Here is a 23,194-nt window from a genome sequence, read left to right on the forward strand (position 1 = left end):
ATAGCTAAGGTAAGCATATCTCCTCAGCAACCTCCTTAACAGTAAATATAAGGGGAAGCTAGGTAGAATTTTTCAGCATGTAAAGAGGTTGGCAAGTATTTTTCCCATAAAGATTTTATTGAACTTAAGAAAGTGCAAATAAAAAAAAATCTAAAGAATTTTGTACAATAGTGGAGGAACACATGTGCACTTCAATATCCAGATATATTCAAAAAGTATCGGAAGTAAGCACAAGGATCAGCTGCCACGTTGTCAGGCGAGGGAAGAGACCATGGTACCTGTGAGGATCATTAAAGTAACAACAGATGTACTTGTTGTCTGTGAAGAAACTCTAGTACCACATCATTACATAGTTACATAGTTAGTCAGGTTGAAAAAAGACACAAGTCCATCTAGTTCAACCACAAAAAAAAATAATAATAATATCATACAATCCCATATACCCAATTCTATACCCACAGTTGATCCAGAGGAAGGCAAAAAACCCCAGCAGAGCATGATCCAATTTGCTAAAGCAGGGGAAAAAATTCCTTCCTGATCCCCCGAGAGGCAATCGGATTTTCCCTGGATGAACGTTACCTATAAATGTCAGTACCCAGTTATATTACGTACACTTAGGAAATAATCCAGGCCCTTCTTAAAGCAATCTACTGAGCTGGCCAGAACTACCTATACAGGGAGTCTATTCCACATTTTCACAGCTCTTACTGTGAAGAAACCTTTCCGTATTTGGAGATGAAATTTCTTTTCCTCTAGATGTAAAGAGTGCCCCCTTGTCCTCTTTGTTGACTGTAAAGTGAATAACTCAACACCAAGTTCACTATATGGACCCCTTATATATTTGTACATGTTGATCATATCCCCACTTAATCTCCTCTTATCAAGAGAGAATAAATTCAGTTCCTCTAATCTTTCCTCATAGCTGAGCTCCTCCATGCCTCTTATCAGTTTGGTTGCCCTTCTCTACACTTTCTCCAGTTCCCCGATATCCTTTTTGAGAACTGGTGCCCAAAACTGAACTGCATATTCCAGGTGAGGTCTTACTAATGATTTGAACAGGGGCAAAATTATATCTCTCTCTCTGGAGTACATACCTCTCTTAATACAAGAAAGGACTTTGCTCGCTTTGGAAACCGCAGCTTGGCATTGCATGGTATTATTGAGCTTATGATCTACCAAAACCCCCAGATCCTTCTCCACTATGGATCCCCCCAGTTGTACTCCCCCTAGTATGTATGATGGATGCACATTCTTAGCCCCCAAGTGCATAACTTTACATTTCTCAACATTAAACCTCATCTGCCACATAGTCGCCCAATTAGACAGAGCATTGAGGTCGGCTTGTAAATTGGAGACATCCTGTAAGGACGTTATTGCACTGCATAGCTTGGTGTCATCTGCAAAGACAGAAATGATACTTTTGATCCCAGACCCAATATCATTTATAAAGATATTAAAAAGTAAAGGTCCCAACACTGAACCTCGGGGTACACCACTGATAACCTTAGACCATTCAGAGTAAGAATCATTAACCACTACTCTCTGAATTATGTCTTTTAGCCAGTTTTCTATCCATTTAAAAACTGATATTTCCCAAACCTGTAGACTTTACCTTACACATGAGCCGTGTATGCGGAACTGTATCGAACGCTTTTGAAAAATCCAAGTATAGTGTGGCCTCAAGTTACAACTGAATTTTTAAGTACCCTCTACAAAATGTTTATCAAAACCAGTGGTACCTGGTTCCCACATAGTTCCTTTTATCTTCTAATTGGTCGACTTTATGAAAGTGAGTATAGCATTTTTCTGGTAGAGTTAGAGACTGTCTAGATAGGGATCACTTTGACAATTACTCTGAATCGGTAAGGAAAAGGGAAGTCTGGACAGACCCACAAGAAGATATGTATACCGCTTATGGTGAATGGCTCACCACATACCCTAATGTAAAATTCTTGAGTGCCTATTTAGTTCATTGCACTTGGAAAAAACTACCCGTCTAAGACCAGCTTTACAAACAAATCCACCTTATCAAAACACTTGTACCTATATACCCAGGAGTTACCTACATCAAGTGATCTTTCTTTTATGCCATAAAAAGTGTGATAAAAGATCATAACATGACATTTTGTTACAGTGTATATCACATATAGCTTTCTAGATCGAAATATATTTTTTTTAAAACTTACAAGCATTGTTAGCACTAAGAAACCTGCAACAATATCTAATCTTTGACACAGTTGGCCTCCTTTAAACTTATAAAGGAAACGGAAGCCTGAACTGGCGTTCTCAGCCTACGTATCTACAAAATACACTAGTATGAATCAAATACAGTATACAGTATATGAGCACCATATATAGCAAATACAGAGGTACTGGCTGCCTTTTTTTCAGGATTTAGTTAACAGGAATAAGTAAGGGATTCTCTGAAAATTATTTCAACGGTACCCTTATTAAAGAGATATTGTAACTGGAAGATTGTGGATTAAAACTTATATTTGGTGGGTAGTGGTGCCGAACTAGATCAGTGTGCAGCAGGATGTAGAGGTGTTAAACCCAAAATATATATATATATATATATAAAAAAAAAAATATATATATATATATATATATATATATATATATATATATATATATATATATATATATATATATATATATATATATATATATATATATAGTATCTCACAAAAGTAAGTACACCTTCACATTTTTTTAATATTTTATTATATCTTTTTATGTGACTGAAGAAAGGACACTTTGCTACAATGTAAAGTAGTGAGTGTACAGCTTGTATAACAGTGTACATTTGCTGTCCCCTCAAAGTAACTCAACACACAGCCATTAATGTCTAAGCCTCTGGGAAAAAAGTGAGTACACCTCTAAGTGTCCAACCTGGGCCCAAAGTGTCAATATTTTGGCCACCATTATTTTCCAGCACTGCCTTAACCTTCTTGGGCATGGAGTTCACCAGAGCTTCACAGGTTCCAGTCCAGAGACCTTACGCTCCTCCACCTTCCGTTTGAGGATGCCCCACAGATGCTCAATAGCAGTCATCTTGGAGGTGTGTTTGGGGTCATTATCCTGTTAGAATACTGCCCTTCTGCCCAGTCTCCAAAGAGAGGGGATCATGCTCTGCTTCAGTATGTCACAGTACATGTTGGCATTCATGGTTCCCTCAATAAACTGTAGCTCCCCAGTGCCGGCAGCAATCATGCAGCCCCAGACCATGACACTCCCACCACCATGCTTGACTGTAGGCAAGACACACTTGTCTTTGTACTCCTCACCTGTTTGCCGCCACACACGCTTGACACCATCTGTACCAAATAAGTTTATCTTGGTCTTATCAGACCACAGGACATGGTTCCAGTAATCCATGTCCTTAGTCTGCTTGTCTTCAGCAAACTGTGGGCTTTCTTGTGCATCATCTTTAGAAGAGGCTTCCTTCTGGGATGACAGCCATGCAGACCAATTTGATGCAGTGTGTGGTGTCTGGTCATGATGTAGCTCAGTTTCAGGGTCTTGGCAATCTTCTTATTGTCCAGGCCACTCAACTTCTTTGGTCAACCATGGTGTCAGATAAGGGTTCTCACTGAGGCTGAGATGCTGAGAGCTGTAACCTCTTGTGACTAAGAGCACTCCACTCCTGAAGATGGTACAGGGGGTTAAGGGCACAAAGAGGCACGAGTCACCAGCAGGCAGGGCAGGTCTTGCTTGAAGGTCACCGGGAAGTAGACAGCTGTGCAGGACCAGAAGATGCTGACGCTCGAGGAGGTGGATGAACAATAAGTCTCTCATATATGACCAGTATGAGAGAGTGAGATTGATAACACCAAATTTAACACACTTGCTCTCCATTCACACCTGAGACCTTGTAACACTAACAAATCACATGACACTGGGGAAATGGCTAATTGGGTCCAATTTGGACATTTTTACTTAGGGGTGTACTCAGTTTGTTGTCAGTAGTTTAGACATTAATGGCTGTTTTGAGTTATTTTGAGGGGACAGTAAATTTACACTGTTATACAAGCTGTACACTCACTACTTTACATTGTAGCAAAGTGTAATTTCTTCAGTGTTGTCACATGAAAAGATATAATAAAATATTTACATAAATGTGAGAGATTTTGTGAGATACTGTATATATAGAGAGGAGACTGTGAGCCAGGCCTTCTTGTCCACATCAGTGCCTGGCCTCACAAATGCGCTTCTGGAAGACTGGTCAAAAATTCCCATATACACACTCCTAAACCTTGTGGACAGCTTTCCCAGAAGAGCTGAAGCTGGCATAGCTGCAAAGGGTGGGCCAACTCAATATTGAACCCTACGGACTAAGATTGGGATGCCGTTAAAGTTCATATGCGTGTAAAAGCAGGCGTCACAATACTTTTGACAATATAGTGTACATACATACATTTATATATATATATATATATATATATATATATATATATATATATATATATATATATATATATATATATATATTCCAGCTTACCAATCCTTAGATGTGGTGGGCTGCTTTCCTTTTCACCCTTATGACCTAGTTTAACAGACCAAGCTGTCCAGCAGAAGTTTCAGAGGGTTAATTAAGACAGACCATCTACCACTTGCAGGGGTGCTTACAATGGTCAGCTTTTGCTAATTTACAATATGTAAGATCTTTATCCCAAAAGGAAAAACTGTTGCTGTAACTGCTTAAAAAGTGTTATCTGGAATTCAGCTTTACTTTATTAGTGAATTCCATCTAAATCTGCTTGTGCATCTAACACCGCCCTCTCCCCAAATTGACAATGCTGCTATGAAAATGAATTAATAAAAAAGAAAAGAAAAACTAATGCTACCACCACATTTATTGATTGGTAAACTGCAATATATAAAATGTTTGGTTTTGGGCTTAATACCAGTTTTAGGGCTGCCTTTTGGGGTTAAATTGATTGTAAAGGAAGCAAAATGATATAAAAAAAATAACAAACATGGAATACTTATATAGCGATACCCTCACTTGAGAGGGCCGCAAGTTTGGTTTGGGTCCTGAGCACAGCTCCGCCAACCCCCCGGCAACCTGCACTACCCACTCTGGCACAGTTAGTATCTAGCAATACACATTAAATCACTTATACTCTAAATATGTGTGTGTGCGTGGGTGGATAACTCAAGCTCATAGACAATCTTTGAAAGTATATAACTGACTTTACTTGTTGTTTTTATAAAAGGAAAAACATGAATCAAACATTTGGATTGCAACACATAAGCAGGTCCCTGCAGTAACCAGTAATAAAGATAAACAGAGTAATCAGCATAAGAAAGAATTGCTATGCAACTCTAACGCTGCCCTTTTTCAGCTACTTCCCCGCATGGGTAAACTAACACCCAGCACTATCTACCTATGCAGTCAGGCCTGACTGATCTAGATGGAAGTCCAGTAAAACAATATTCGCTAGCAATCTTTCGGTGGTGCACTTGAAGAACAACTTTGTAATCCAAACGAATAATAAAGATAAAGTATCTGTCTTTAAACAGCTCTCACCACCCGGACAAGTCCAAGTCCGATTCGTCTAGGAACAGGAATCCACCGACCTTTGAGTCTTCAATCCTTCTGGTGTACTGCAGCGAGGATGAGAAGATGTCTCTCAGGTACAGCTAGGCTGGCAGAGGGCTCTTTGGAAAAGAGCACAAGGCCCAGGCTTCAGGCCTTGTGCCTCCAGCAGTCCAGCACAGATCTCCTCTTGCTAGGAGAGGGGGGGGTGTCCAAAGAGGAAGAACTAGGCCTCTCCCCCTCCTTATATATCCTCCCCCATGAGTCTCTGAGGCATAACTCCAAACATCCTGGGAACCAGCGGGGTTCTGGGAACAGTAGTTTTATATTCCTTAAAGAGACCCCGCTACACACTCCCCCCACTTAAACTCTTTGGTCCCCAAAGATAAACTTTTAACACATATCCTGTACCAATTTTGAAAGTGCTGGGTATGATGTTGGTACAGGGAATATCCACCAGAACTCAGAGGTGGGATTCCCTGTCCCACAGGTCACACTGGCATGAGTGGCCTGCCTAACTGTGCCAGAGAGTGAGCTGGGGTTGCCCTCCACCAAATGGTCAGTGGAGGGATTAGAGCGTTCAGCACTTCTTCTAGCAGTCACAACAGAGTCCTCAGAGCTCTCCCCCATTTGAGAGTAGGTTAGCTTCTTGGGGGGTCTCACAACTCGGCGAGCTCTCTGTTCTCTTGGGACTTCAGGCTCTGGTGCCACAGGCTCTACTTCAGGAACACACTCTGACAGCATCACTGGTTCTGGAACATCGGTCCTTTCCTCTTCTGAGTAAATGCTAGGGATATCTTCCCAGCCTTCAGGCACACCACTAGATGGAATGAACTCTGTAGCTTCTGGGTTCAGTGTCCCATCCTGTGTATCCTCAGTAGGTGGGAGATCTATGGCAGAATTTCCTGGAGTTGATGAAGGCCACAGCCACTCAAGCTCTCCTCTTCCACCTTCACCTTGTTGGGAATCTTGTCCATCTCTAACCCGGGAGGTCTGAGACCGAGTACTAGGTCCCGGGGTATCCAGAATGGAAACAGATTCAGGTGGATTTCTCACTGGAGGTATTCTGACTGCTTCAGTAAGCGGGAGCAAATGATTTCTGTGCCAAGTCTTCAAGGGCCCCACTTTCCCCTCTGGTTTTAGCTTATACACAGGCAATCCAGGTAGCTTTCTGCAAATGACATAGGGCTCCGATCTCCATCTATCAGCAAGCTTGTGCTTCCCAGGGATCCCCAGATTACATAGCAGTACATGGTCCCCAGGCTGGAGGTATTGCACTCGAACCTTCAGATCGAAGTTCCTCTTGTTGCGGGCTCCCCTTTGGTCCGAGGCCGCCTGAGCTCGTTCATGGGTCACTTTCAAATTGTGTCTAAGTCGGTCCACATATCCCTTGTGGGAGGTAGCAGAGGCATGGTCTAGGGAAATGCCAAAGGCCAGATCCACCGGCAATCTTGCTTCTCTCCCAAACATGAGCCGGTAGGGGGAGTAACCCGTCACATCACTTGTGGTGCAGTTGTAAGCGTGCACCAAAGCTGATATGTGTTGGCTCCAGTGTTGCTTCTTCTCTGTCTCTAGAGTTCCAAGCATGTTTAGTAAGGTCCGATTAAACCTCTCAGGTTGGGCCTCTCCTTGTGGATAAGGTGTAGTCCTGGTCTTCTCTACTCCCAATGAGTCCAGTAGGTTCCGGATCAGACGACTCTCAAAGTCCCTTCCTTGGTCTGAGTGGATTCTCTGTGGTAATCCATAGTGGACAAAGTATTTTTCCATGAGCACCTTTACCACAGTGGAGGCCTTTTGGTCTTTGGTGGGGAAAGCCTGGGCATAACGGGTGAAATGATCGGTTACCACCAGAACATTTCCCAATCCACTCAAATCGGGTTCGAGGCAGAGAAAGTCAATGCACACCAGATCCATTGGACCCTGACTCTGTAGATGGCCCATTGGGGCAGCTTGATGGGGTAGAGTCTTCCTCTGGATGCATCGTGCACAAGAACGGCAATATTCCTCCACTTCTGCCCTCATACAGGGCCAATAGAACCGGCTTCTGACAAGCTGGAAAGTTCTCTCTGCCCCTAGATGGCCATGCTGGTCATGTAAGGCAATTAGTACCGTCTCTCGGTGCTTCTCTGGGAGAAACAACTGCCACTTATCTTCTGAGTTATCAGAGGGGCCCCTTCGGTAGACCACTCCCTGATGTACTTGTAGCTTATCCAACTCTTTCCTCAGCAGGCGAGCCTCCTTGGAAGGGTGATGTCGAAGTCCCTCTGGATTCTCGTTCTCCAAAGCTTCAAGGACCAATCTCCCCATGGGGTCTTCCAATTGGTCATAGCTCAGATCCTTTCTGGACAGCTTTGGCAGGAGTTCCTCTGCTAGTTGAGTTACCCCACAGTAGGGTTGAGGGACTCCCACTGCGGTGACTCCTATCTCCTCTGCTCTGGGGCCCCCTCTTGCTTGAAACTCAGCACCCTGACAGAGTGCTCGCACTCCTTCCGGTGCTACCTGGGTCCAGTCTTCCCAGTCATTGACCATGACATGAGATCTTCGGGACAGGGCATCTGCATCCCTATTTCCAGCCCCTGGTCTGTACTTTAGACTGAAGTTGAATCCGGATAATGCAGCCAACCATCTGTGTCCGGTTGCATCTAACTTTGCAGTAGTGAAGAGGTAGGTCAGAGGATTGTTATCTGTCTTTACGGTAAACTCCGCCCCATAGAGATAGTCCTTCAGTTTGTCTACTACTGCCCATTTGAGGGCCAAGAACTCCAATTTATGAGTGGGGTAGTTCTTCTCCGAGGGAGTCAGGCTCCGGCTCACATAGGCCACTGGTCGTAGCTGCCCTTCATACTCTTGATAGAGCACTCCGCCTAGGCCCTCATGACTGGCATCGACATGTAGCTCATATGGTCTGGTGGGGTCGGCATAGGCCAGGACTGGGGCTGTGGTAAGGCTCCTCTTCAAGGTTCGGAAAGCCTCTTCACACCTTGGGTTCCACTGATCTTGAACCGACTCACCGGCCATCCTAGGTCCCAAGCCATCCTCTTCTCCTTCAGTCTTGAGCAATTCGTTTAGTGGCTTGGCAATCCGGGCAAACCCATCCACAAATCTTCTATAATAGGAGCAGAACCCCAAGAAAGATCTGAGCTCTGTGACTGTTGTCGGTCTTGGCCAAGAGGTAACTGCCTCCAACTTCTCAGGGTCTGTAGCCACTCCCTTTTCAGACACTATGTGTCCCAGATAGTTCACAGAGGATTGGTAAAACTGGCACTTCTCGGGAGAAAGCTTGAGTCCCTCTTCGCTGAGTCTTCTCAACACCTTCTCCAACCTGGCCTCATGTTCTTCCAAAGTCTTCCCGAAGACAATGACATCGTCCAAGTACACAAGGACTTCTATGAGGTTCATGTCTCCAACGGTCTTCTCCATGAGGCGTTGAAAGGTAGCAGGGGCTCCAGACAGGCCCTGAGGCATTCTGTTGAATTCGAAGAATCCCACTGGGGTTATGAAAGCTGTCTTCTCTCGGTCTTCCTGGTGCATGGGGATTTGGTAGTACCCACTCTTGAGGTCCATTACACTGAACCACTTGGCACCAGCCAAACTCTGTAGGGCATCCTCTATTCTCTGTGTGGTATACTGGTCAGGGATGGTCCTCCTGTTGAGAGTCCTGTAGTCAATACAAAGCCTCAACGACCCATTCTTTTTCCTGACCACCACTATGGGGGAGGCATAGGGACTTCTAGACTCCCGAATCACACCAGTCTTCTTCAACTCTGCAAGCTGCTCCCTCAGATCCTCCAGGTCAGCTAGAGGGACCCGCCTAACCCTTTCCCTGAAGGGTTTGTCTTCTTGGAGGCGGATTCGGTGGGTGGCACTCCTGGCACATCCCACATCAAACTCATCCTTTGAGAAAATCCTCTCCCATCTAGTCAGCTGGGCCTTGGCTCTCTCCTTCCAGGCTCCAGGTAGGTCCGGGTTCTCCATGGAAAGTTTCTCCCAAACATCTCCTCCTTCACCCGTTCCTTTTACTTCTGACCAGCTGACTGGGGCCGCAGGACTCACCTGCCCCAACAGCATCCTGGCAGGGATCTCTATGGGTCTCTCCGTAGGGTTTCTCACACTCACTGGGACTCTTCCTCGAGCCTTCTTCAGGGCCTTGATTGAAATCACTTCCGGTATCACTTCCAGGCCTGAGTGGTCCTCCCTTGGATCGGATTCCAGCATGACAAAGGGGCCAGGCTGCTCCCAGGTAAGCTTCACCGTGGCCCTGAGGCAGGCTACCTCTCCGGGCTGCAGCACCACTCCCTCTCTCCCAAGTCTCCACACCTTCCCTATCCCCTCTCCTGGGGTCTTCTGCTCTAGGACCAACCGTTGGTAGGCTGTCTTCAGCATGGGATGGATATTGGGATCTTGATGGTTTCTCGTCTCCACTAGAGGGGTCAGAAGTCTTCGCACCAGATCCGTATTGGTCCCTATGATGAGGGACATCTTGCTGGCCCCGGGCGGTCTAGGACACACAACTGCCAGGGTGTCAAACACCTCTGTTTTCCCCGCCACAGAGGGATCGAAGGTCAGCTTTATGGGCAGGTAACCATCGTAGGGGAAACTCTGAGCTCCCAGGCCCCATATCTCCAGCTCTTCTATCTTCTGTATAGGCAAATGGCTCAAGTGCCTATCATAGAAGTCTCTGTACAACAAAGTCACTTAAGCTCCAGTGTCCAGGAGGGCCTTCGTGTAGACTCCTTCCACCTGGATGGAGACAGTGGGGGACGGGCCGACCAATTCTTCTGGGTATGGCCTGGGTTGAGGCCACCCTCTTCTGGGGACCCGTCTTCATCCAGTTGGTTTTAGACTTTATTCTTTTTCGAGCCTGGTATGCATTGACCCTCCCCACAGTAATGGGAGTACAAACCCGCTGAGGGATGTTATTGTCTCTTATTTGTAGACATTCCTTCTGAGGGGTCTGGTTTTCTCTCTCTCTCTTCCTTCTATTCAGTTTGGAGTTCACTGAAAGGCATGGGCACCCGGTTCACTCCCTCACAGGGGCCCTCTGAAGTTTCCCGCCGGCTGGCGGTTATCTATCTTCTTCTTCTTGGGACTGGAACATATACTGGCGAAGTGGCCACTGCCCCCGCAGTTGTAGCATAACATCTCTTCTCGGTCTCGAGTGGGGCTTGGTGTTGGTGTATCTGGAAACAACTCCCTCCTAGGACTTGATTTCTCGGCTCCCCCTTGACCTTTCGCCATCATAGCAGTCAACATCTCCATCACCTGGGACATCTGTAACTTCAAAGTGTCCACCTCCTTATCTCTAGCGGGAGTCATGGCCGGTGTAACTATTGCTACCGGTTGTTTGACGGGCTCGGTGAGATGTTCTTCCCTTTAGCCCCCACGTATAGCGATACCCTCACTTGAGAGGGCCGCAAGTTTGGTTTGGGTCCTGAGCACAGCTCTGCCAACCCCCCGGCAATCTGCACTACCCACTCTGGCACAGTTAGTATCCAGCAATACACATTAAATCACTTATACTCTAAATATGTGTGTGTGCATGGGTGGATAACTCAAGCTCATAGACAATCTTTGAAAGTATATAACTGACTTTACTTGTTGTTTTTATAAAAGGAATAACATGAATCAAACATTTGGATTGCAACACATAAGCAGGTCCCTGCAGTAACCAGTAATAAAGATAAACAGAGTAATCAGCATAAGAAAGTATTGCTATGCAACTCTAACGCTGCCCTTTTTCAGCTACTTCCCCGCATGGGTAAACTAACACCCAGCACTATCTACCTATGCAGTCAGGCCTGTCTGATCTAGATGGAAGTCCAGTAAAACAATATTCGCTAGCAATCTTTCGGTGGTGCACTTGAAGAACAACTTTGTAATCCAAACGAATAATAAAGATAAAGTATCTGTCTTTAAACAGCTCTCACCACCCGGACAAGTCCAAGTCCGATTCGTCTAGGAACAGGAATCCACTGACCTCCGAGTCTTCAATCCTTCTGGTGTACTGTAGCGAGGATGAGAAGATGTCTCTCAGGTACAGCTAGGCTGGCAGAGGGCTCTTTGGAAAAGAGCACAAGGCCCAGGCTTCAGGCCTTGTGCCTCCAGCAGTCCAGCACAGATCTCCTCTTGCTAGGAGAGGGGGGGGGGGGTGTCCAAAGAGGAAGAACTAGGCCTCTCCCCCTCCTTATATATCCTCCCCCATGAGTCTCTGAGGCATAACTCCAAACATCCTGGGAACCAGCGGGGTTCTGGGAACAGTAGTTTTATATTCCTTAAAGAGACCCCGCTACACTTACCACAGAGCGGCCCCAATCCACCTCTTCCCGGGTCCCCCACTGGCTCTCTGGGCCCCTCTCCCTTGCCGAGTGCCCCCAAAGTAAGCCATTTGCTGTGGGGGCACTCATGCATGCTCGCTCCTGAGCCTGCTCTCTGCATTCATAAAACATGCTCCATTCACTAAGGCAGATCACATGCAGTATTTAGGTGTCTGGACACACTTTCCCTAAATATCGCATGCAGTCCTAAAACTGTCAGTATGCCCCTTTGCAGTATTTACCGCAAGACTCTGAAAACGCTCTGTAAAATCTGCATGAAAAAGCATTTAAAGGAGTTGTAAAGGCAGAAGGTTTTTTGTTATCTTAATGCATTCTCTGCATTAAGATAAAACATCTTCTGTGTGTAGCAGCCTCCCGAGCACCCTGTAATTAATTACCTGAGCTCCATCTCTCTCCAGCGATGTCCAGGAGTGTCTTAGCTGTCCCAGACACTTCTTCTGATTGGCTGAGACACAGCAGAGGCGCCATTGGCTCTGGCAGCTGTCAATCAAAGTCAGTCAGCCAATCAGGGAAGAGAGGGGCGGGGTCAAGTTGGGGCTTCCTGTCTGAATGGATACACGGAGCTCTGACTCGGCTCGGGTGCCCCCTGTAGCAAGCTACTGGTTGAGGGGGCACTCGATAGGAGGAGGGGCTGGGGAAGCAAAGAGGGACATGAGAAGAGGAGGATTCGGGCTGCTCTTTGCAAAACCAACTGCACAGAGGAGGTAAGTATAATATGTTTGTTATTTACAAAACAAAAACAATCACTTTAACTCAATTCACACAAGGTAATAAAAAATAAATGCATGCGGACTCAGAGAGGGAATAATTCAAGCGCCTAACCAGACCATAGTTCCACGCCTGCCACCAGAGACAGATTGTACTGTGGCAATGTGGCTGGTTCCTGCGAATCGCTGCCATTGTACGTCGGCTCGTACACGGCAACTTGTGGGCGTGCACGCTATCATTGGCCAGCAGGGGAGCCAATCACCCATGTAAACAAGGCTAATCTCCATTCTGACAGGGGAGATCACACAGATTCTATCTTTCTGCTATGCAGGATGATGGATCTGTGTATTTCCCCTGTCACACAGTCCTCCATACAGTTAGTAAACATGCTGAGAGAACACATTTAACCCCTTGATCGCCCCCTAGTGTGAACCCCTTCCCTGCCAGTGTCATTAGTACAATAACACTGCATATTTTTAGCACTGATTACTGTAATAATGTCACTGGTTCCCAAAAAAGTGTCAAAAATGTCAGTTATGTGTCTGATCTATCCGACGCAATGTTGCAGTCCTAAAAATCACTGATCACCGCCATTACTAATAAAAAAATAAAAATAATAAAAATATCATTAACCTATCCTCTATTTTGTAGATGCTATAACTTTTGCGCAAACCAATCAATATACGCTTATTGCAATTTTTTTTACCAAAAATATGTAGAAGAATACATATTAGCCTAAAATGATGAAGAAATTTGTTTTTTTACATTTTTGGGGGCTATTTATTATAGCAAAAAGTAAAAAATATCGTTTTTTTTTTTTCAACATTTTCACAATTTTTTCGTTTATAGCGCAAAATATAAAAACTGGAGAGGTGATGAAATACCACCAAAAGAAAGCTCTATTTGTGAAAAAAAGGACATACATTTTGTTTGAGTATTTCGTTGCACAACCGCGCAATTGTCAGTTAAAGCAGTGCAGTGCCATATCGCAAAAAATGGCCTGGTAATTACGGGGGGAAATCTTCCTGTCCTTTATTTGGTAAGTAGTGGTCCAGGCATGCAGTATTTAAGGAATGTAAAAATATAATAGCCAATTTTGAATAGTCTCTGCCTTTGATCAGTTTTCTCAACAGTAATGCATAGAAGCGAAACATGGAAATATGGAAATCATTGTGGTTGATTTACTTAAAGTATAGCTAAAGGAAAAACTTTTTTTCGTTTTGGATAGAGTGGAGGCGGATTAAATGGATTGAAACACTTGCCAGGTTTTTATTGGTGTCTGTGCTTCTGTTAAGGAGATTCACCCTCTCTATATGTCCTGTTTACCTTTATCATTGAAAGTGAAAGAAAATCACAAATTTTGGGCTGTTCCCAGAAAAGTAGTAGAGCGGACATCTTTCAATGGGAACACAGATAGCAAAAAAGTGTAAAAATAAACTAAAAGGGGTTGTAACTAAAAAAAAAAAAAACGCTGCCTATACTTCTACTTTAAAGCAAATATAAATTTGCAAGTTGCTCCAGAGCTTAGTACATGAGGTTAAAGCTTCACTACAAAGCATACTCAGACACATGCAAGGAAAAAAAAAACAGCATTTTTGCTTGCACATGATTGGATGACGGAAGTCTCCCTCATTTACTAAACTGGGGAGCAGCTTCACTTGCAAAGTGCTCAGTCTATGTGCCTTTACTAAATCCACCCAATTACATTTAGTAAATCAGCACCATTAGATGGTGCTGATTTTTTTTTTTTTGTGACTATACATATGAACATGAACATATACATAATTTTCTTCAAAAACCTCCCAATCACCCTAAACATAATACAATGTCCATGTATAGCACAATAGTCTAATAATCCCTTTTTAGAACAGCAGTAGTAATAGCAGGGAAAATACAACCATAACAACTAATCACGGGGTAAGCGAGTGAGCAATTCAAATTCAAAAACAAAACCAGGAGAAACGAAGGAGGAAAACATTATGCACTCATACAAAAATAAGAGGAGTATACACAAATGCCAGGAGTCTAGCTAACAAAATAGTGGATCTGGAGCTGCTATTACACAAGGAAGATTTAGACTTTGTGGGAATCACTGAAACTTGGTTTGATAGCTCACACGATTGGCTGGGGTTCAACAGGGGTATTACTTGCATTGAAAAGATAGGGAAGGTATAAGGGGGGAGGGGTGTGTCCAGGGCCTGTGCTACCACTAGGCAAACTAGGCAGCCGCCTAGGACACACTTCTGTCTAGGGCGCCTGGCCACTGGTGCTGCTACTCTCTTCACTCTGCAGCAAGAAACTAAAGCCGCGTACACACGGGCAGACTGTATGGCCTACTTAGTCCGTCATACAATCCGACGGACAGTCCGTCATACTTTCGAATGAACGGACTTGACCACACACACCACTTTTTGAGCGGACTAATACGGCGTACTAAGTCCGCCATACTATCCGCCCTACTTTTGAAATGAACGGACTCGCCCACACACGCGGAGGAAAGTCCGCTCATTTCGAGCGCGTCTCCAGGTAGGCGGGGCCCGCGAAGGAGACATCGCTGACCCTGCCGCCTGGTATGGACTTAAAGGGGAAGAAGAAGAAGAACGGAAGGCGGCGGCGGCGACAGAAGACCGGGCCACCGCCTGTAAAAGAGCTATAAGAAGGCGCGGTGGCCCGGCAGAAGAACCGAAGAGGGGGACAAGACCCCCGAAGTCGGGAGAAGAGGCCGGCGGTGAGGAAGAAAGCCAGACTCCTCCGCTAGCAAAAGAGCTACAAGAAGATAGCGGAGGAGTCTGGCGAGAAGACCCCCGAAGACGGAAGACCCCCGGAGCTGTGCAATAAAGTATTTTATCTCGTGTGTTGTGTTTTTTTTTGTACTTTTATTTTACAGGTGAATGGGTAGGGGTACATTGTACCCCATACTCATTCACATAGGGTGGGGGGCCGGTATCAGGGGGCCCCCTTATTAAAGGGGGCTCCCGGATTCCGATAAGCCCCCCGCCCGCAGACCCCGACAACCAACGGCCAGGGTTGTCGGGAAGAGGCCCTTGTCCTCATCAACATGGGGACAAGGTGCTTTGGGGTGGGGGGGCCACGCGGCCCCCCTTCCCCAAGGCACCCCCCCATGTTGAGGGCACGCGGCCTGGTACGGTTTAGGAGGGGGGGCGCTCGCTCGCCCCCCTTTCCTGGCCGGCCGGGTAGCGTGCTCGGACAAGGGTCTGTTGTGGACTTGGGGGGGACCCCCACGCCGATTTTTTTCGGCGTTGGGGTTCCCTTTAAGTCCATACCAGGCGGCGGGGCCAGCGACGTCTCCTTCGTGGGCCCCGCCTACCTGGATACCCGCTCGAAATGAGCGGACTTTTCTCCGGGCGGGAAAAGTCTGCTCATTTCAAAAGTACGGCGGACTGGCATACACACGGGCGGATTGTCCGCCGAAATGCGAGTACGACGGACAGTATTTTGAAAAATCCGAAATACTTAGTACGCCGGACTGCACGCTGAAAAAGTCAGCTGAAGCCCACACACGAGTGGACTGTCCGCTGAAATGTGTTTCGGCGGACTAAGTAGGCCATACAGTCCGCCCGTGTGTACGCGGCATAAGTCTCAGCATCAGCAGGCAGCCACCACTCCGTTCACACATAGTGTCAGAGCAGCAGCGGTGGCGGAGTACTATGTCTTTGTCCCGACTCCTGAATGAATAGAAGCAAGCAAACATTCATTGATGGACACTGATGAGGCTACATTTGATGGGTGCTGGTGGGTTGCATTGATGGGATCTGGTGAGGCTGCATTTGATGGGTGCTCGTAGGCTGCATTGATGGGATCTGGTGAGGCTGCATTTAACCTCCCTGGCGGTATGATTAGTTCTGGTTTTAGGTGCTGAAAGTGGTACAATTATTTTTCATGGAAATTTGGCGTTTTATATTGTAGTCCTGTAATTCTTAGGAATAACTCTCTTAAATCTGTTCAAATAAGAGTCTAGTAGACATCCCGGGTATGATAAAGTTTATAATATAATAAAGAATAATAAAAATTATTCAATAATGTAATCAAATCCTAAAACACTGAAAAAGGGACACTTTTTTGGTTGCTATGGACAATCTCCAAATTTCAGGCAGAAAAAACAGTATTTATAACATAAAAGTGCATGCAGGGCACTGGACAGACCACTAGGGACAAAGGGTGTGTGTAATTTTTTTATACAGTACTGTAATCTGTAAGATTACAGTACTGTGTGTGTTTTGTGTCTTTTTACTTTTTTGAATTTGTCGCTGATCTCCACTCCCGTACGCCGTAATGTCACAGGGAACGGAGCTCGGCGGCATTCGGGCACTGTGAATCGAGCGGAGGATAGCTCGATCACACAGCGCGGAGGACATCGCTGGATCCAGGGGACAAGGTAAGTAACTCCCCCTGTGTCCTCCCTGTATCCAGCGATGCGATCCCAAGTCTGACTCGGGGTTACCGCTCGTGATACTAAAATCCCAACCTGAGCCAGACTCGGGATCACCGCTAGGGAGGTTAATGGTTGCTGGTAGGCTGCATTGATGGGCTCTGGTGAGGCTAAATTTGATGGGCGCTGGTAGGCTGCATTGATGGGATCTGGTGAGGCTGCATTTAATGGTTGCTGGTAGGCTGCATTGATGGGCTCTGGTGAGGCTGCATTGATGGGATCTGGTGAGGCTGCATTTAATGAGCGCTGGTGAGGCTGCATTTGATGGATGCTGGTGAGGCTGCATTGATGGGCTCTGGTAAGGCTGCATTTAATAGGCGCTGGTGAGACTGCATTTGATGGGCGCTGGTGGGCTACATTTGATAAGTGCTTCATGAAAAAGGTATACATGGGCAGTGCAAAGGGGGTGGGGTCGAGGGGGGGCAGCAAAATGAGGTTTTACCTAGGGTGTCAAAAAGCCTTGCACCAGTCCTGGATGTGTCTTTATGTCAAAAGTGATGTAAGGGTGGTAGAGAAGAGCGACCTTATGTAAGGGGCTGGGGGAGGTGGAATCAGTATGGATAGAACTTCAAAGAGAGGTGAGTGGGAAATTAATAGTGGGGAAAAGGGATATGCTATAGGCCACCCAAGGAGCAGGAGGAGCTGGAATTACTATCTCAGTTTGAAATGGCAGGGAAACAGTGTAATGTAATCATAATAGGGGATTTCAATTATCACAATATTAACTGGGCAGAGAAAACAGCTCACTCACTAAACCAGGTCTGATCCCAGATGTGGAGATACGCGATAACTTGGGATCTAGCGATCATAGGATGATCGTGTTTACCACAAATCACAGGAAAAAGAGGCATATGGGTAGTACAAAAACACAAAATTTCAAACGAGCCAATTTTCCTGAGCTACGGTCATTGCTACATGACATTAATTGGGACCAAATTCTGGAATCATTGAACACGGAAGAGAAATGGGAATGCTTTAGGGATATAATAAATGTCCCCATGTCCCTTGGGGTCCCCAGGTCACCAGGACTAGTAACCCCATTGGAAGATTTCCCCTCTATTACTTTTCTGGGGATAACCTAAAAATTATTATGCCGCGTACACACGACCAGACTTTCCGGCAGAGTAAGTCCGAAGGGATTAGTCCGTCGGACAAGCGATCGCGTATGGGCTAGTCCGATCGTTTTTTCGAGAAAAAAAAATCAGATGGCGCTAGAAATAGAACATGTTTCAAATCTGTCTGATGGACTCAATTCCGATGGACTAAAATTGGGAAAACCGTTCGTCTGTGTGCTGGTCCGACGGACCAAATACGACGCAAGGGAAGCTATTGGCTACCGGCTATTGAACTTCCTTGTTTAGTCCCGTTTACGTCATCACGTTCAAAATGAACAGACTTACGAACTGTGTCCGTTCGTGTGTGGCCAAGTCCATTAATTCGGAAAGTCTGTCGGGACGCTGCCGAAAGTCCGCAGGGAAGACCGTCGGACCTAGTCTGCTAGAAAGTAGTGATGGACGAACTTCCGACGGGACGTTTCGCGAACGCGAAATGCGAACGGACCCAAACGTTCGCGAAACCGAACGTTCGCCGCGGGCCCCATTGACTTCAATGGGAGGCGAACTTTGCAAACCTTCATGTCGAATTTGCGGCCACGTGGTAATTATTAGGGGGTAAAACGTAGTCCCACCATCTGGACAATGACATAATACATGTATGAGGTGAATTTGGGATCGATAACTACAAGCATTTTTATTTTATTTGGGAAATTGTTCTAACAATTCAGGACTATGGAGCTAATGAAGGCAATGGAGGAGAGGGAAGGTCAGGGACCAGGGTAGGCAAAGAAGAGGGTGCAGGAGATGATCACCAGCAGCGTGACATACCGGAATGACACATGCACCGTGATAGAGGCATCTGACAGCAGCACCGTAATACAGAGCACTGACAGCAGCACCGTGACATACAGCGCTGACAGCAGCACCGTGACATACAGCGCTGACAGCAGCACCGTGACATACAGCGCTGACAGCAGCACCGTGACATACAGCGCTGACAGCAGCACCGTGACATACAGCGCTGACAGCAGCACCGTGACATACAGCGCTGACAGCAGCACCGTGACATACAGCGCTGACAGCAGCACCGTGACATACAGCACTGACAGCAGCACCGTAAGCAGCCCCAGGAGGAAGTCAGCACAGCACAGGGATGGTGTGATCCCCTCATAATAAGAACCCCCAGGAGGAAGTCAGCACAGCACAGGGATAGTGTGATCCCTTCATAATAAGAACCCCCAGGAGGAAGTCAGCACAGCACAGGGATATCATAAGCAGCCCCAGTAGAAATATGACACCGCTCAACCTCTTCAAAGAGGAGGGTAGGGGCATATAGTACGGTGTGCTTTTTTGGGTCAAGGAAGTGAGCCAAATGAATTAAGAAGGTCTGTGTGCTTGATTAAAAAAATAGTTTATAGACATATACATGGTCTACTGGTCACATGTGTTGAATTCCTCCGAGATCCATGCCTCATTCATTTTTAGAAATGTGAGGTAGTTAACACTGTGGTGAGCTAGGCGAGTACGCTTATCGGTCACAATCCCCCCTGCTGCGCTGAACGTCCTTTCGGACAGGACACTGGATGAGGGGCAAGCCAACAGTTCGATTGCAAATTGGGCAAGCTCTGGCCAGAGGTCAAGCCTGCCCACCCAGTAGTCTAGGGGTTCATCACTCCTCAGAGCGTCCACATCGGCCGTTAACCCAATGTAGTCGGACACCTGACGGTCTAGGCGTTCCCTGATGCTGGATCCGGATGACACCTGTCGATGGGTCGGCTGAAAGAATGACCTCATATCCGAAGTCACCAACACATCTTCAAACCGGCCTCTTCTTGCAGGCGCTGTTGGATTGGTACCCGCAAATCCTTCTCTGGGAGTGGGAATTGCTCCTCTGCCAGCGCACGCAAAAGCAGAATGCAGCATTTCTCGAAGCAAGGCCTGGAAGTGCTGCATTCTGACAGCCCTCTGCGACGGCGGTAACATTTCCGCCATTTTGTGTTTGTACCGGGGGTCTAAGTACGTTGCCACCCAGTACTGGTCCTTGACCCTCATGCTTTTTATACGGGGGTCCCTATTAAAACACTGGAGCATGAAGGCCCCCATTTGCACTAAAGTGGAAGCGGTGTGGTGGCCTGGCTCCTGCTCATCATCCAGGATAATGTCGTCCTCTTCATTCTCCTCTCCCCATCCTCGCACAACAGGGATCCCAGAAAGGTTTAAAGCATGCTCTTCTTGCTCCTGCTCATCCGCCCCGGCACCATCCTCCTCTGACTCCTCATCAGACTCCTGTTGTTGACTTGTCTCAGATAGAGTAGCCCCCCCTGGGAATTCATCCAGCATTGCGACTTCCTCATCTTCCCGCTCCTGCTCCTCCACAGCCTGATCAATGACACGACGCAATGCACGCTCCAGAAAGAAGGCATAAGGTACCATGTCACTGATGGCGCCATGGCTGCGACTGACCAGTTTGGTGATCTCCTCAAATGGCCGCAGAAGTCTGCATGTGTCGCGCATGAGCAGCCACTGGCGCGGTGAAAAAAAACCCAGCTCCCCAGAACCGTTTCTTTCGCAGAGTTCATACAGGTAGACGTTAACTGCACGTTTCTGCTGGAGCAGCCTATCAAGCATATAGAAGGTTGAGTTCCATCGCGTCGGGCAATCGCAAATAAGACGTCTGACCGGCAGATGGTGTCGCCGCTGAATGTCAGCAAGGCGAGCCATGGCCGTGTAAGATCTTCTGAAATGGGCCGAGATTTTCCTTGCCTGCCGCAAGATGTCCTGGACCCCAGGGTATTTGACAAGGAATCGCTGCACGACCAAGTTTAAGACGTGTGCCATGCACGGCACGTGCGTGATTTTGCCCTGTTTCAATGCGCTAAGCAGATTGGCACCGTTGTCACACACCACTTTACCAACTGTCAAATTGAGCGGTGTTAGCCACTCATCTGCCTGTGAACGCAAAGCTGAAAGGAGTGCCGGGCCAGTGTGGCTCTTTGCTTCCAGGCACAACAGACGCAGCACGGCATGGCAACGTCTCACCTGGCATGTGGAATAGGTTCTGGGGAGCTTGGGCGGTGCAGTGGAAGAGACGCTAGCAGCGGAAAAGGAGGAGGCAGCTGAGGAGGAGAGGGAGGAGGATGGAGTAGGAGGAGGAGAAGAAGAGTCAGGCCTGCATGCAATCCGTGGCGGTAAAACCAAATCTACACGGGTGCCACGGGTTACATGCTTGACGGCCGTCAGAAGGTTCACCCAGTGGGCAGTAAAACTGATATACCTTCCCTGCCCGTGTTTGCTAGACCACGTGTCTGTGGTCAGATGTATCTTGGCACCGACACTGTGTGCCAGAGATACATTCACTTGCCGCTGAACATGGCCATATAGCTCTGGGATGCCCTTCTCTGAGAAATACTTCCTTCCTGGGACCTTCCATTGTGGTGTTCCAATGGCCACAAATTTGCGAAAGGCCTCCGAGTCCACCAGTTTATATGGCAGTAGTTGGCGGGCTATGAGTTCTGACAAGCCAGCCGCCAACCGTTGGGCAAGAGGGTTATCCGGCATCATCATTTTTTTACGCTCAAACATTAGGCCCACGGAAGCCTGCCTTTTTGCAGAAAAATGTGAGCTTGGCGTGATGGAAGGTGGAGTGGAGGACAATTGTGAGGAGAGAGGAGAAGGAGAAGTAGAAGACGAGGCTGGACGGTGAGAGCCTGCAGTGTGGCTTTGTGTGTTCCGTTGCTCCCACTGGGCTCGGTGATGGCTGCTCATGTGCCTTCTTAAGGCGGTCGTCCCTAGGTGAGTATTGGGCTTACCGCGACTAACGCGTTGACTGCAAAGATTGCAGATGGCAACGCTATTGTCAGCAGCGGACACGTTAAAAAAAGCCCACACTGCGGAGCCATGTGCCGGTGTCCTGGGAGCGCCAGATGTGACCGTACATGGTCGATGACTCGCTCCTGATACATTTGCAGTCTGCTTTGTCCCTGCTGTGCAATGTAAGTCATTGCTGCTTCTCCTCCCTATCTGCTGGTCCATATCTCCCTCTGAACTCCCCTCCTCTTCCTCTCTTGTGGGCACCCACGTGACATCACTAGACACGTCATCATCAACGTCACCTTCCCCACCGCTATAAGTAGAGATCTCGGAGTAGGCAGCAACACCGGGGACCAACCTCCTCCTTGGGCTGATCTGGGTACTGGCGTCAGACTGCTGAGTAGCGCTTGTTGCTACCTCCTCTTCCTGATCCAATACCAAGAGTGGCTGCGCATCAGAAATGTCCTCTTGATATGGATCGGAAAATAATTCCAGTGACTCAAGCGGAAGGTATGTGGTGGTGGTGGTGGTGGTCGTGTTGTTGGTGGTAGTGTCTTTGGGGGTGCACATAGCAGAGAGTGAAGAAGAGGGTGCAGATCGAGAGGATGAGGAGGGTGCAGAAGAGTAAGGCTGAGCGAGCCACTCAACCAAGTCTGGTGCATCCTTTAAAGTAATTGAACGCACCTTCTGCAACTTCCCACTTTGGCTCAAGCCTGTTGCTCCTGCCCTACCCCTACCACCCCTGCGGAAGGGCCTGCCTCTTCCTCTGCATGTCATTTTTTAAATGACCCTGTGACAAAACTCTTAGTCCCTATACCGCTGAAGGACTGCTGCAGTATAGGTGAGCGGTCAGCAGTGGTGCACGTCAACCCTATCTATTGTGGACCTATAGCGGTCCTTACAGAACAGCAGACTGTACCGCACTCAAGCCTATGTACCGTAGCACCCTATACCAAGTTACCAGTCCTTATAAGAACTTTTGTGGACCAAGCAGGTTGTGTATTAGTGTTTAGCAGACTGTACGTCAGTCCCTATACCGCTGAAGGACTGCTGCAGTATAGGGCAGCGGTCAGCAGTGGTGCACGTCAACCCTATCTATTGTGGACCGATAGCGGTCCTTACAGAACAGCAGACTGTACCGCACTCAAGCCTATGTACCGTAGCACCCTATACCAAGTTACCAGTCCTTATAAGAACTTTTGTGGAACAAGCAGGTTGTGTGTTAGTGATTAGCAGACTGTACGTCAGTCCCTATACCGCTGAAGGACTGCTGCAGTATAGGTGAGCGGTCAGC

This window comes from Lithobates pipiens, unplaced genomic scaffold (genome assembly GCF_037356315.1).
Source record: "Lithobates pipiens isolate NorthernLeopardFrog02 unplaced genomic scaffold, aLitPip1_a1.2 Scaffold_19, whole genome shotgun sequence".
Lineage (NCBI taxonomy): Eukaryota > Metazoa > Chordata > Amphibia > Anura > Ranidae > Lithobates > Lithobates pipiens.